This window comes from Arachis hypogaea, chromosome 13 (assembly GCF_003086295.3).
Source record: "Arachis hypogaea cultivar Tifrunner chromosome 13, arahy.Tifrunner.gnm2.J5K5, whole genome shotgun sequence".
Lineage (NCBI taxonomy): Eukaryota > Viridiplantae > Streptophyta > Magnoliopsida > Fabales > Fabaceae > Arachis > Arachis hypogaea.
The window spans coordinates 36385105-36400571 of NC_092048.1; the positions used below are offsets into that span (position 1 = coordinate 36385105).

At 31.3% G+C, this 15467-nt stretch overlaps 1 long non-coding RNA gene across 1 annotated transcript; it reads left to right on the forward strand.

The window, feature by feature from the left end:
• The first annotated feature begins 4000 nt into the window (after window positions 1–4000).
• LOC112738089 (uncharacterized) lies at window positions 4001–10232 on the forward strand. The gene is made up of 4 exons (XR_003169230.3): window positions 4001–4501; window positions 4603–4695; window positions 4790–4873; window positions 7245–10232. It is a non-coding gene; the product is annotated as an uncharacterized lncRNA (long non-coding RNA).
• The last annotated feature ends 5235 nt before the right edge of the window (window positions 10233–15467 follow it).

Consider the following 15467-nt stretch of genomic DNA (forward strand, 5'->3'; position numbering starts at 1 on the left):
AAACCGCTAGACCCTATGGCGGTTTATGCATGCCCCAGATCCTTCAGAAATCGCGATATCTTGTAGCGGTTTTTTCTTTGCACACATTTCAATGTAATCCGCTACATCATGTGGCGGATTACGTGCATATTGTAAAAGATTAAAAAAAAGTACAAAGATGTAACATGTTTTAGAAAGTTGTAATTGCATAAATTTGAAACTAATTTTATTTATTTATGTAACTTGTCCTGATATTTTTATATTTAATATAACTTAGCTTGGTGTGATAGCTAGGAATGAAGTGTAATCAAAGTTATTCTTCTATTTTTACTTGAATCTCAACTTGATCACTAAATTATCAATTAACTCAAAAAGCTAACTGAATTTCTACTTCATAATTAGACTAACTTAACATACACATCCATGTGGCACATACATATTTTTTTTTTTATTTATAACATGTGCAAAAACCATGTTAACAAAAAACAAGTGTGTCAAATTTGCATTCTCCGTCAGTGAGTTACGTCGAAAAATGGATGGTGGACTGTTATGTATAATAGAGAAAAACGTTGGAGATTGATCTGTATATTAATTTTTCTTAGAGACTAAAATGTCTGTCTTTTAAATTTTTTGGAACTGATTTTGGTAATTACTCTACTGAAAAATAGACTGAAAACTGATTTATCTGCTGGAGTAAAATCTTAAAGATGTTAATGTGTATTAACTTTTTAGAAGATTAAAATATCTATTTTTAAAATTTTTGGAGACTAATTTAAAAAATTACACTATTTTTTATTTAATAAAAGGCCTTTAAGGAGTTTTAAATTTCTTATTACTACTTATATATTTTAGTATTAATCTTCTTGCAATAATTAAGGGAATGGGAAAGCTCCTATATGCCAAAAAAAGGACTAGTGGGAGACAAAACGCCGTTACGTTTAGATTAATCCGCCACAAAAAAGGGTCTGGTGGGAGACAAAAAGCCGTTACCCTGAGATTAATTGTGTAAAAGTAATTAAGTGAGAAAGAACTTAACCAATCCACCAATAAAATTCCGATCCCATTTTCAATAGAAGAAAAGTGAATTTCTATGCCGTAGAAATATACAAAGGATTAAGCAACACAGGCATGCTCCGTCTCATATCGCTTGTAGTTATCCAAGATGCTTAGACTGATATCAAATTAGGTTTAATTATTCTTGGTGGTCACTATAGTTTAGCAAAATTTTTAATTAGGTCTTTGTATTTTTTTTAATGGTGTCTTTGTATCAAATTTTTTAATTAGATTCTTATATTTTTTTATTTGGGTCTCTACATCAATTTTTTTTAATTGGGTCTCTATAAAATTAAGTCAATTACTGACAAGAAGGACCTAATTAAAAAAAAATTAATACAGGAATTCAATTAAAAAAAAGTATAGGAACCTAATTAAAAATTTCACAAAACTATAGAGATCAATAGAATAATTAAACCATCAAATTAAATCGTAGTACAGTTCTCCTATGAACCAATTAGGGGTGAAATGAATTCTAACCAACTAATCAAAAAATAGGTCTGTTATAAAAAAAATAATTTTTTATTATTCTATTTCTTTTTCAATTTTTTAAATTAAAAATAAAAAAATGACTTAATTAGTTTATATTATAATTAGTTCTCTACATTTTTTTTCATAGTAGTAATGTAAAAATTTACTATCAATATCAATATAGTTAAAAATGAGCAATACAAGGTTAATCTCAAAGGACAAACAACAAAAAGGGGAAAAAGAGAAAGACGTGTAAGAACAAATAAAGTTGAAATTTATCTTTTGGTGAAATAAAAAGCACTAAAAATGACTAAATTAAATATAATTTTTAGTTTTGAGGATGAATTTATTACCTATATAGTATATAAGTTCTTAAAGAAAAAAGATTGCAAATACATAAAAACGTAACTTTTAATCCGTTACACCTGTATTGTGAATTCAGATGTAAATTAATCGTCTTAATATAATTAAAAATTTATCTACCTTATATCTTAAAAATATATGTTAAAATTATAAATTAAAATTTTTTATTAAAAATATAAAAAATTTAAATTTTAATATATTTATTTTATATTTATTAAATAAAACATTTTAAAATTTTTTATCAATAATAAATTTAATATGTACTTATAGATATTAACTAAATTCTATAATTAATATAGAATAATAATAGTTCAAAAGTCAAGCACACATGCACCAAAAAATGGAGATAGATTACATTGATTTTAATTAATACTAATAATGAGAGCATTTGTATGTTGTCTCCTGACACCGTGACAATGAGCCTCCACTTACCATATTTTTCACACAAACCACGGTTGGTTTTCAATTTTAAACAATCTTACTTCGAACTTCCTGATATACTATTTTAATTAATATTAATTGAACTATCATATAGCGAATTTACACGCTTGCAGAACTAGTTAGACTATCTTTATTGAGAGGGACAGGGACCAGTATTTAATAATTAATTTTATATAAAAATAATGACTGACAATATTCAATATTGTGTTTTATATATACGTGTGTGTACAGAACATATTCTGATTTCTATTGTTATTTAAATGTAGAATGAAGTTGTAATCTAAAATTATTAAGGGAGAGAGAAAGATAGAGAGAGATCAGACCAAATAAACAAAAAGTTACATTTGCCAAAGGCAAGTGCTCAAAGAGGGAATGACGACCAAGGGTCACTACGATAAATATGAGTTTTAAACACGTACAAATTTGTAACCTTCTAAAACCATTTTAGTAAATGATTTTAGACAATAATTTTTATAGTGTTACTATAAAATTTATTTTTTTATTATTTTATTACAACAAAATAAAATCGTTTCTTTTGACTTTTGAAGAATAATTTTATAATTATTACAATATTTTTTTATTAAGTAACAGTTTTTTAATATTATTTAAATTATACAAAAAATACGTATAAAAACTTTTTCCTAAAAATATTTAATTTATAATATACACGAAAATTATTGTCAAAATTTACTATATTTTAAAATTATTTTATTAAATAGTCTTAGACAACAATTTTTACAGTGTTAATGTTAAACTTCAACTTTTTATTATTTTATAGTAATAAAACAAAACCGTTTTTTTTTACTATTTTAAAAAACAATTTTATAATCATTACAACAAATTTTTTTATCAAGCAACATTTTTCTAATATTGTTCAAATAATTATGCAAAAGATACACATAAAAATCCTTCTCTAAGAATACTTAACTTATAGTACACATAAAAATTGTCTCCTAAAAATATTTAACATATAATACACATAAAATTATTCCTTCCAAATATAATATTTATTTTTAATTTTTGACAAAATAATTGTAAAAAATATCTAAATTATATTAATGTTTAAAATAATTATCTAATAAAAAAAATCTAATTATAATATTATATTACTTAATATATTATTATTGTTAAAAGCTTTTCAGTAATAAAAACCCTTACTACTTTTTTTTAATACTAAACATATGCATTGCGCATTAACTTTACCTTCTTATGTAGAACGTTCTATTTGATTTCTTTCTCCCATAATTCATATCTTTTGTTATTTTTTTATTTTTGATAGACTACAACGGTGTAAAATCGTTGTCTGTTTTGTTATGGTTTTAAACCGTTGCATAATATTAAATAATGATAAAAATCATTTTTTAAAAATTGTTGTAAAAATTGTTATCTATTACGGTAACAAAGAACAACAATTTTCTTTGTTGCTGTTGTTTTAGATAAAAAACCGTTGCCTATTAACATTAGTTACGACCGCATATACCACAGTTCAAAAATCGTTGTCAAAACGTTGCCTAAAATTTCAGAAACGATTTTTTGATCTATGACAACGGTTTTTTGCCATTACTCTTGTTTGTTGTAGTGGCACCAAGGGCCAACATCCTGTACGTTGAAAATGTTAATTCTTTTTTTTTTTTTATAAGAAGGAGGCCAAAGGCCCAAAGAAACAAAAAAAGCACTAAACAACCACTATTCTAGTGAACTTCATTCTTCTAATGTCAGCCAAGAGTCCTAGGGAGGAGGATGAACGTATCCCATGATTCCTGCCTCTTTCTCATGACCCATCTTCGCAAAAGCATCTGTGCAAAAATTTCTTTCTCTGAAGATATGCTTAATTATGAATTTGTTCAACCTTGTGAGAATCTCCTTAATTGATCTAATAAGTGAAGAGCTAGCATGGAGATCAATTGAGGGCTTTCCTATAAGGTTCATAGCACACATAGAGTCTGATTCTACCATTAGATTGGTGATACCCAAATCCACAGCAAGCTTAACTCCGACATATATGCCCCAAAGTTCTGCCATCGTGATGCTACATCGTCCAATGTTCATGCTAAACCCTGTGATGTAGTCTCCTTCAGAGTTCCTCAAGATGCCGCCGCAAGAACCTTGACTACCCAGTTGAAGGACCGAGCCGTCGTCATTGAGCTTCACCCAATTCTTCTCTAGTGGTTCCCAACCCACTTGCTCGTCTCTGGTATGTCTCAGAACCCTGCTACTCCTTTTAACAATTGAAAATGTTGAATTGTAGTTTTCTACAAGTCTATTCACTAAGAACGGAATCTGGTTATACTGCAGATTTAGGTTGTTGAAAATTAAATCATTCCTACACCTCCAAAGGGTGTTACAGGCGGTTACGAAAATAATGGTCCAAGACTGACCATTTTGGTGGTGAGAGCCATTGAACAAGTTATTCTCTAACCATTCTTGGTAAGGCTGATTAAAGAATCTAGTCTGATTGGCTCTATTTACCATGCTGGTCCAGGTATTGCGAGCGTAAGGACAATCCCGCAAAACATGGAGCATGGTTTCCTCCTCCTCATTACACCATGGACATCTATCGTCATCTGTAAGCCCTCTTCTCCTTCTATTAGAATTTTTTAGGAGAGCTTCATGACTTAAGAGCCAGCTGAAAGCTTTTAGTCTCTGAGGGATTTTAATCTTCCATACCTGTTTATGAATATAGTTAGTTTCTCCACCTCCGTTAAAGTATGTCTCATAGGCTGACTTGATAGAGAACTCCCCGCTTGGGGTAGGCAGCCACCCCACCATGTCTTCCCCAATGTAGGCATTCGGCGCTTTAAGAATACGCAAATGATCAATATTTCTTCAAGAAGATATTGCCGAATAGTGTCCCAATCCCAGGTTCCTTGCTCTGTGACATAGGCAGCAACATTCTCATTCAGTCTTTTCCCATCCAGGTGAGATACAGCTAAGTCTTCCAGCTTACCTATTCCTAGCACCCATAGATCCTTCCAAAATAAGACCCTGTGACCATTACCGATCCTTCAGATGATATTCCTACTGAAATTCTCCCAAAATTTAACAATTCCACTCCAAGTATTTGAATTATTTGCTTTCATATGAATCTTCGGGATAATATCTTCTCCGCAACCATACTTGACCCTCATAATTTGCACCCAAAGCGATTGCCTCTTATGGATGAGCCCCCAAGCTAACTTCATGAGAAACAACTGGTTTGTCTCCTACGCTTTTCGGATACCTAAACCTCTTTTTTCTTTTGTTTGACAAATTTTGTCCCAATTCATTAGATGAATTTTTCTCTCTCCCTCACTGCTACCCCAGAGGAAGTCTCTACAAATCTTGTCAATCTTGTTGCAGACAGCAGTTGGAATTTTCATAGTTTGCATACAGTAACTCGGAATAGTTGAGAGGACGGATTCAATAAGAGTGCATCTTCCTGCCAAGGAAAGAGATTTTTTCTTTCAGTTTGAGAGCTTCAATTGCATCTTATCAATAATGTGCTGGAAGTGATGTTGGCTGCACCTTTCATGGATGAGAGGAACCCCCAAGTACTTCCCTAAGTTAGCTGTTAGGAAAATACCTAGGTCTTGACTAAGTTGGTTTCTGACGTTGTGGTTTACATTCTTTGAGAAATGGATACATGATTTGTTGAAACTAATTATTTGACCAGAGCTGTCACAAAACAGATGGAGTGCTTCTTTTATTACTTTCATCTGTCCCTTGTCAGCTTTAGCAAACAAAACAATATCGTCTGCAAAGAGTAAATGAGAAATCTTAGGACCATTTCGTGTGAGAGAAATAGGCTCCCACTTTTTATCTTCTATTAATTTATTTATGAGATGAGATAATGTTTCAATACATAGAACAAAGAGATATGGAGAAAGAGGGTCTCCCTATCCGATGCCTCTAGTGGGGGAGAAAACGTCTAGTGGTGAGCCATTCCACAGGAGGCTCATGGTGGAAGTTGTGATATAATATTTTATGATGTTAATGATATTCTCCGGGATGCCTGTATCCTCCAAAGTTGCTATAATGAAACTCCAATTCAATCTGTCATAGGCTTTCTCTAGGTCAATTTTGATAGCCATCATTCCTTTACCATGACTCTTGTATCTCATTGTATGAACCACCTCTTGAGCTACTAGGATATTGTATGCGCTAATCCTGCCAGGCATGAAGCTAGCTTGTGTATTGGAGATAATAGTAGGCATATATTTTTTCAACCGAGACGCTAAAATTTTTGTCACAAATTTATAGCATACATTGCAGAGGCTAATAGGCCTGAAATGCCCAAAGTTCTCACGGGAGGGAATTTTTGGAATAATAGCAATCAGAGTTCTATTAGCCTCAGCAATGTTATTCGGATCTCAAAAAATCTTCTTAACCCAGTCGATTATGGAGTTTGCAACAATATTCCATGAATGTTGGTAGAATTTTGCCGGTAGTCTATCGCTGCCCGGTGCTTTCCAACTTCCTAAACTGAAAACCGTATCCTTAATCTCCTCATCTGTATCATTTCTAGAAATATCTATGTAATTTATTTCCTGTAATTTCGTAAAGCAACTAGTAATAGGAAAAGCGGAGACATTCGAGCCTGCTGAGTAGAGATCCTTAAAGAAAGTAATTCTCCAATTTTTCAGAGAAACTATATCTTTCACCCATTCTCCTTGCTCTGTTTTTAAAGTCACAATCTTATTCCTCTTCTTTCTTCTATTAGTTTTTTTATGAAAATATTTAGAATTTTTGTCTCCAAACTTTATATCGTTACATCTTGACATTTGAATCCAGTAAGCCTCTTCTTGAATATTTAGAGCTTCATACTCCTTCCAAAGCTGCCTCTGCAGTTTTTCAAGGAAAGGGTTTACAGTGAAAGATAGCTTATTATTAATACCTTCCATTCTATTTAAAATTTCTGTTTTTTCCAAAAAATATGACCGAATACTTCCTTATTCCAGATTCTAGCATTGTCAGTGAAGCTCTGGATATTTTGCAAAAGACAGCTGTTTTTGTCCCAACATTGGTTCACCATATTATTATAATTCTGGTGGAGGATCCAAGGTGCCAAGAATCTAAAAGGCTTTGGACCAACCTCGGTTTCGGCCATCTGAAAATCAAAGAGAATAGATAAGTGATCAGACTTGAGTTTAGGTAAGTGTTAACTCCCACATCTAAAAATTTTGTAGAGAATTCTAGGTTGCCAACGTAACAGTCTAAACGTCTTTTAACATTCTCTCTTTGCCAAGTAAAGGAAGGGCCACAAAAATTTAAATCATGTAAATTACAAGTGTTAAGATAATTTATAAAATTATTTGTATCTTGAGAAAGGTTAGAAAAATCCCTGTTTCATTAAGATTGGTAATAGAGTTGAAATCTCCTCCACAACACCAAGGTCCATTTATGCTTTCAGCTATATCCTCCAAGCATTTCCAGAGCTCCATTCTTTTACTAACTTGCGGACTACCATAAATGCAGTGAAGTTCCAATAAGCTTCATCCCTCCATTTCACTTCAAGGTGAATAAATTGCTTATGTATGTGGAGAGGTTTAATATTCCATTCATTCTTTTCCCATAAGCACCAAATTCCTCCGAAAAAATCATTTGCCTCGCTAATGCACCAGCCATTAAAACCAAACCTTTTGATAGTTGATTCTGCTTTAGGACCTGAAATATGAGTGTCAGGAAGGATACAAAAGTAACTTCTCTATCTTTAAGTTAAGTCTTTAATAATAGATTGAAGCCCTTTTGATGAAGCTCTTCTAGAATTCCATGTAATAATATTCATAATTAAAATAAAATAATAAAAGATCATGAGCTAAGGATAAAAACTCCCTGGTCTGTACAGAAAAATTGATTAGGTCTCCAAAGGCTTTGGAGTCCCTTCCTCTATGTCGCCTCCATTAGGAGTAAGTAAAGATTGGCTACTTTCCTTGTCCAGCATGGTAGTATCTTTTACACGAAAAAGATCTCTTTTTGGAGGTTTATCCTTGCCATTATCTTTGTTCTTTTCTTCCATTATTCCTCCTCCCATAGTTACGGTGATAAGCTCACTAATCTTGGGGTCCAAACAATTATTTAAGTTAAGGTAATTTTCTTGTTGGTAATTTTTGTGAATGCCATTCAACAACCTGCTGAACTGCTCCTAATATTCATAACGTTTTTCATTTTGATCTCCATTTTCGTCATTTTTTTTATGATTTTGAGTTTCCTTTAAGTCTCCCCCTTGTTGAGCTTATTCCTTCTTCTCCATATATGGTTTGCCAACACTATTCTTCTTGAGTACTTCAATAGACTTTCCATTTTGGGATCTAGGCATTTGATTCTTTCTTACTCCAGATGTTTGGCCTTTCACACTGTTAGATGTTCTAGCATAATGATGCATATCTTTAGCTGTAATCCTTGCTTCCTTTGACTTATCTTGTTGATTTATTTTCTTTTCAGGATTCTTTCCTTTTTCATTTGATTCCTCATTGATTAGCACATCAAATCTATTAGTATTAGTGCTGATTTTTCACTCACCATTCACTTTTCCAGAATTCTGTTTGTTTCTTTTTTGGTTCTTCTTGACTATCATCCATGGTCCAAATGGGCCCTCTTCCGTATTAACTCCAGAGTCCTTATTTTTTGCGCCAATTGAAGTTTGATTGATTCTTGCATTTGCAACGGTCATATTCTGCTGATTCTTTCCTTGATCTTCTTTCGTAATTACTTCTTTCTCTTTTTGGTTTGCCGGAACACAAGATTTTGGTTAGTTCTGGATGAAGACTGCTGCCACCCCTTCATGGTGGTTCAGTTCATTCACCATTTTCTTTCTTCCTCCAATAGCAGCCACTTCATTCTCCTTTTCTGGACACCCTTCAAGCCGATGGCCATATCGGCCACAATTGAAGCAAATTTGATCGAGTCCTTCATACACCAAATAGAAATCTTTTCCTAGTGCTGAGAAGGACGGTACCAATTGTTTCCTCTGATCAACCTCCACACAAATTCGTGCAAACTTGCCTCTAGAGTGTATGGAGGTGTGTTCATCCACCTTGAGCATGGTTCCAATACTTTTTCCCACCTTCCATAGGAAATACTTATTGTATAACTCTGTTGGAAGGTTTGGTATTCTCACCCAAACTGCTACCTTTTGAACTTCAGTCTCCTGTGGAAGAAAAAGAGGGCACCATCGCTGTATCAGCAGATAGTGATCTGCAATCATCCATGGTCCTTCAAAAAGCGCATATCCATAGTCCTCCTGATCCGAAAAACGAATAAGAAAAAAAACCATCTTCCAAATCCATAACTCTGATCGTGCAATTCTTTGTCCACCTTCGATTAGCCCATCTCTCCATGGTTTGGAGGCTAAGCTTATTTCCCAATGGTTTCACTATCAGAGATTGCTTCCAAGACCTGCACCACTCATCATACTCTTCCAGGGTAACTTCAATATTTGGTTTTGGATTGAAAGGAACTTTAGAAACCTCCTCATGGTCCATCACATCATCACCAGAAAGGTACTCTTCAGCCACCATTTCAACAATTTCTTCAGGATTTAATTTTTCAAAACCATCATTCATCAACCTATCTCTATAAGAGGCTTTCTGAGGTTGCTGAAGAAACGTTTATGGAACCATATCAGCATCTTGCATATCTTGTGTTGATACCACATTGTTCTCCTGCATTTCTGGAGGGGTTTTCTTCTCCTCCATGTGATAGTTCGCGTATCCTTCCTCGTGCATCTTAACTTTCTTTGTGCTTCTGTCCAGAAGATCCTTCTCTTCTGGGGATCTTTTTTCAACGTCAGTAAATTAGCTTTCAAGAGCCATTTTTTCAGAGAATCACAAGTTTCACTATATTTATGATTAAATCTGTATAGTTTAAAAAATGTTAACTCTTTAATTGTGTATACTAAATTTAAATTCGTGTATTGCAGAATTTAGATGGATATATAAATTAAAAAATAATAATATTAATATTATTTTTGATAATATTATTTTTATATAATTTTTTATAATGTATTTCATATGAATTTACAAAAAAAGTATTCTTATTTTTTATAAATTAATATAAAATTTAATATTACTATAAAGAATTAAAAACTAAATAATTTCAGTAGTCATCTTTATTTTTTTTTTTGCTTTTTATTAAAGTTTTGTTCTTTTTAAACATACACTTTATTTATTATTTTTTGTCTTTTTAATTTATATTAAATATTATAAAAGAAGAATAATATTATTAGATGCAATTTAAATGCATATATTATATTTTAATAACATAACATTTAATTTTTAATATTATTATTATGGTTAAATAATATTAAAAATATAAAAGATTAAAATGATAAAAATGTGATATATATAAAAGAGACAAAGATAATATATAGACAAAAGTTAAAAAAAAAGTTGTAAAAATATACATTTAGTGTTTTAAGAAATTCATCTTTTAATACATAATGAGTTAATTGTTTAGCAAAATAAGAAAAATAACTTTGATTATAAAAATAATTGTGTAAAATATTAGCAAGAATGAAAGGGAAAAAGAATAAGAAACATAGGATTATGTGAAGAAAAAAAAGATTAAAAAATATGTAAAATAAATATTGATTTATATAATAAATATAAGTATAAGTGAATATAATAACGAGAGGATGAATTTAGTGGTTATGATTTAAAAATAAGTGAATGAGAAAAAATATATTATTGTGTGTAGTTAGTAATGATAATGATAGATATATAATTAGTGATTATAATTAGTAAATAAAATGAATATAATTATAACAGTTTCTAAAAACATTATAAATAGAAAATAAATTTGAGTGGTAATAATACGAAAAAAAAAAGATAGATATCTATACAATAATATTTATATGGTAAAATTATAAAATGGTAAAATATTACGCTGTGAATTTCTTATTACATGAAAATAGTGGTATTAGTTTTTATATAATATAAATATATAAATAGAGAGATAGATAAATTGTTAATTATATATTTGAGTCTAATGATAATTTAGATAAGTTGTGTTGGGGAAGCTGAAGAAAAGCAATACTAACTACCAAGTTTGATAGTGGTAGTGGCAATAAGTGGGTCCAATGTGCCATGCACTTTGCCTGCAGTAAACCAAACGTGCCACTCTATGATATAAGATAAGTCTTCCCTATATGCCCTATGGCCCTATCAGCCCACCACCGCACTCATCACGATTCTTTCTAATCTTTTTTACTCCACACTCACCATATCGCATCCTTTTTGAGCTTGGCCATCGAATATATATATACTGCACTCTCTTAGGTACTAATTCTCATTAATCATTATTAATAATAATAATATTATTATTATTACGTACGTATGCCTTGTTCGAATCCACGATTATTCTTAGTATATAGTATGTTCAAATCTTTCCTCTCTCATGCTATACAAACACATATTCATGACAAATTAGATATTTAAGCACATTCTCAATAAAATTAGATAGTATTAATTTTGTTGAAGATATATTTTGTTTGTTGCTAGATTCCGACAATTTTATCAGGAGCATATACATTAGTTAAAACTTTTTGAAAAATTATTTGTCATCCAAGCGTATTTTTTCTCTTTTATAGCCTGTTTGAAATGCATCTGATTTAAAATCATAGATGAATTGAATTTTATTCCTTACTTTGGAATAGAAAAAAAACATGAAGTTGAATTCAAGTGAGAATTTTAATTCTCATTTTACTCTATTTATAAATCAGACCTATAGGTCTGATTTCAAAATCAATTCTCACCTAAATCTTACTTAAATTGTACAATATCAAATATATCCCTGTCCAAATTATAATATTCTATAATCTCTTCATTTTCTTAATATTTATTGAGGGGTAAAAATGTCTTAGAAAAATAATGTAATTCATCAACAAGTCATTCCAAACAATGGAATTCAATTCTATCTCATTAAATGAGTTAGTTGTTCAAAACTATGAAATTGAATTCCATTTCTTTAGGTATTCATTTCTTGATGGAATTGAATTCTAATTCTATCATTTAAAGGTGTCCAAACATGCTGTTAGAATTTGGGAGTTTTCAATTTTAGGCTACTGTGCAAATATTCTTCTTTATTTCAACATCTTAAACAAGGAATTTCAAGATTTTTCCTTCACCAAATACTAGTATACATAAACATATATACACTACTGTAATAGCCTCGAATAATGCTGAATTATGTTATAAAAAAATGTAATGCATTAAATCTTTCCTAAGACAAGAGCAAATGATTATTCTGACTGTTTGATCACTCTTTAACCCGTTACAAAGTTTCATGAAAAAGTGGGGAAAAAGAGAAAGAATTTACAGCTACCAGCAAAGAGTATAGAGACTTGAACAACAAAAGTCCTAAAGTCGAAAATGTGAATTTGGGTGTCATAATCGGACCATATACTTGATGATAAGGTGTAAGAGACAGCATGAATCTTTGAAACAAGACTCCCTTGGCCCCATCTTGGATTTGATTTAACATCAAGTGGAGTCCTTTAATTTTATAGTCTTAAATCGACTTTCATACTCCTATATGAATTTGACACTCTGCATTTCATGACCCACCATTTCACTACCTTCCTCCACAATCAAGATGCTCTTTCACCAAATAAGAAACAACTATATATATATATACACACATACATGAGCGTACATATGTATATATATACGTGTGTGTGTGAGTGGGTGGCCTTGAATATATTTACATATTCATGGCCACAATGTGTGCAGCAGTGTTATCTGTCAAAATCTAAAAGCTAATTATTTATAAATTGTTTAAACTATAAGTTTGTGTATAGTTGAGTAATAGAAATGGTGCGAAAATTTTTTGTAAAATTTTATTTATGTTTATATATGTACTCTGCATTTTGACAGAAAATTTGTGTCAGATTTTGTATTATTATTTATGTCCTATTTCAACTAATAATGGAGCCAACTGTATGTTGTAATTTTGAAATTAATACAAATGAAAAGGCAGCTTTTAGCTTATAAGATTAAAAGTAGGCAAAGTGAACCATTCATGTTCTTGGTAGTTCTTCATTTGGGTTTTCCACCAATAGTATCTTTAACTGGGCTATCTTTATGTTAGTAAATACTAAATACCAATCTTGGAAAGCCTTATAAGTTGTTTGTTTTTTGTGAGGGTACGAGTGGTCACAGATTTTATGCACAGATAGGGTACAAAAATTAAAAGATTGCAATGATGTTGTGCTGAAAAAGGTTCATTTAGAGAGATAAAAGTAATGATGCAGAAAATGCCAAACCATTTTGAAAAAACTAAGTGAAACCATGAATTCCACGGTTACTGGTTACTACAAAAGAGAACAAGGACCAAACACTGGAAAAATTGTGGTTTCTCGTGTTTTGATATTTGCAATTCTTTCTAAAGAGAGACTTTTACGGTAACTCTTTTTTTAACATTAAACTAAGTTATCTTTTTGTGCTACAAAACGGGACATGGACCAATATTGAATTAAAATAAATGTGAGGACTCTATTATGTAATTATTATTTTGATAACCATAGTCCTCCTATTATTCCATAGTGTGGGCACAAAGGGGAAGATTGTAAGTCACAATTCACAAATATTCAGTGCAATCCACTTGCAAGCACTAACTAAGTCATTAGATCTAGTTTATGCTGAATGGAATTTCCATTCATCCTTTTACTACAGGAGCTAAGTAGTAGTGGGATATATACCCTAAACAAAAGCCTGCAACTTTTGATGTGTTCCAACTTGCATTTCAATCACCCTGCATGAATTATTGGCACTCTAGGGGCCTCTATCTGCATCTCACCCTGCCTATGTACTTTGATTTAACTTGCAACTTATGCATCACCGCATGTAAAATCTCAAAATCAGATGGACCCCATCACTTGGTATTTTTCATCTGAGTGAAGACAAGAGAGAAATGCTTAGCTGTTTACCATTGTTAAAAAAAAAAAAAAATCATATTTTTGTGTCATTAGTATGATCTTATAGTCAACAAGCATAAAGGTAACTTAATCCAAATGATATTCTAAACATGATTTCTTTGTTATGGACGGTGGGAAGCTTGGATTAGCAAGTGGCTGGAAAGAAATGTCTGTGGCTGGGAATATTCATTGTTCATTGATTTTATTGAAGCTTGATTTGTTTGAAAATTCTCTCTAACTTTTATTTGATCTCATCAAATTTGCTTTATAGCTTGCCTTGTAATGAAGGTACCATTGTACCATATAAAGAAAGAATGTCAGCCAACTTTTTAAGTCTTGATCATGATTCATGATACAGATACACTGCCACTCTTGGCTGTCAAAAAAAAAGAGAGCTTTTTACCACAAAGCTAAGAGACCTTTTTTGCAAAACCAATTGCTACTAGTTTTTACATGCATACAAGACATTATTTGAATCTTAGACATCATTTTGTTCCACACCATTACTTTTCTCATTCATTATTGTTTAGTATGAGAGCCTTCTTGCTAGAATAATAGTCTTATAGCGATGGGAGTGGTAACTATATTGAAATGATGATAAATATTGAAACAACATATTTGGTGCATATAATATAAGTCAGAAAAGTGTGTGAAAGTAACACCAACTGTTGTAGCACTAAGTGAAAAGATGGTGTATACACACATTCACTAATTGACTCAATGCAGCAAGCATGCTAGACAGAATGAAATGTCCATATCAGTCAACCATTGTGGCATTGAATTAGTTGAATTTCAGTGGTAAATACTAAATACCATACCCCACCATTTCCAACTAGCATCTGCAGCGGTTCATAATGTTTTTGTGCCTTTACATTGACAGCAAGAGTTTCAGTATATATAGTAGCATAGAAGAAAGGCGGCAGATAAGATCATAAGAACCATATCTTATATGTAGATTGTAGACACATTCATGAATTTGTAGTAGATAGATAAATATATATATATATTTTTTTTAAAAAAAAAGGATGAAAAAGTAACCATTATCTACAATTACAAACATGGGCAACCTATCATTCAGAAACTGAAGTTAACCTTGAGTCTAGATTGCATAAATTAAGTGGAAAATCATATCACATAAGACCAAAATCTGAAGTAATGTTATACCAAACAACTTTATTTGTTCTTCATATATCAGAATGTCAAAGGTGATGAATGCAGCATCAAAAGTGAAGTTTCACCAAAGCAACTTAAACCAAATTCGGTTGATCCT